This window comes from Odontomachus brunneus, unplaced genomic scaffold, assembly GCF_010583005.1.
Source record: "Odontomachus brunneus isolate Ranch 3 - 2012 unplaced genomic scaffold, Obru_v1 Obru_scaffold_023, whole genome shotgun sequence".
NCBI lineage: Eukaryota > Metazoa > Arthropoda > Insecta > Hymenoptera > Formicidae > Odontomachus > Odontomachus brunneus.
In genome coordinates, this window is record NW_022639473.1 from 1,814,267 (window position 1) to 1,815,590 (window position 1,324).

Genomic DNA, 1,324 nt, shown 5'->3' on the forward strand with positions numbered 1-1,324 from the left:
AACCGCGCGGCAAGCATTACCGCGTCCTGTGTGCAGGAACCATTACCCAATCCTTACATATCTTATCCAACCTAGGTGTAATAAGCTTTAAGCCTTAAGAAACTGACCAATCATAGTCGATTATTCTCCTCAAATTTGATTGTAATTGGTCAATTTTTTAAAATTTAGGGCTTAAATCACCTATTGTAGGTCGGGATTAATGTAGCTGGAAAGCATCAAGAAAGAAACCTGAGAGCAGAGAAAAACATGGACTGTCCATGTTCTTAATCACACAGTTATGTGCTTAAGCTGGTGGCATATAGAAAAACTTAAGCAGTAAAACGTAAGCAGTAAGCAAATTGACCAATCACAGTCATTGATTCTTCTTAAGCGTCGTCTACAATATGCAGAATAAGCTTGGAGTAAAAAGTAAGCCATAAGAATTAACCAATCATAGACGATTATTTTTATAATAATCGATTACGATTGGCCAATTCTTACGATTTACTTCTTACTCCAAGCTTACTCCGCATATTGTAGATGACACTTCAAGGTCCAAGAATCAACGACTGTGATTGGTCAACTTGCTTACTGCTTACGTCTTACTGCTTAAATTTTTTTGTGTGCCACGGCCTTTAGCGCGGACACGAATCGCCAGTATGCGTAAACGGACACGCACCAAATCAATATTTTACCGGCAGCGTCTGAAAATGGGCGTAGGAAACATAGTTCCACTTCAATAATGGATGCAGATGGCGCATTGAACCAGTGTAATAATCGGTGTCGTCCAAAATGTATAGCGTGGCCGTTCTCAGGTTTCTCTCTAACCGAAGAATTAAGGTCGTAGTACGACTCAATAACTGTTTAGCCGCCGCTTCTATTTCTCACGTAATATGACTCAGAGACTAATCAAACGTACTTATTTAATTCGGATTTTTCAGAATAAGTACAAAAAGTGCAAAAAATTAAAAAATGCGCAAATTTGAAATGTTGTCGAATACGAGAGATCCAGAAGGCGAAACCATAAAAAAACAATATTATATTGTAAACAATCAAATCAAAGTACTATTTTTATTTTATCATTAAATAACTCAGGAATGAAAAATCGTAATCTATAATCTGCTTGTTCATAAATTAAAGAAGAAAACTCACGCTTTTAAATTTTATTAACTGCATTTATCTCCGATGTTTTATTTAATAGTATAATTTGACAAATTTGATTAAATGTTTTAGCACTTAACAGGTTTAGATTTATTTTCGTAAAACATCGTAAAAATAGTTAAATTTTATATCCCGAAAAAAAAAAAAAAAAATATATATATATATATATATATATATATACAGG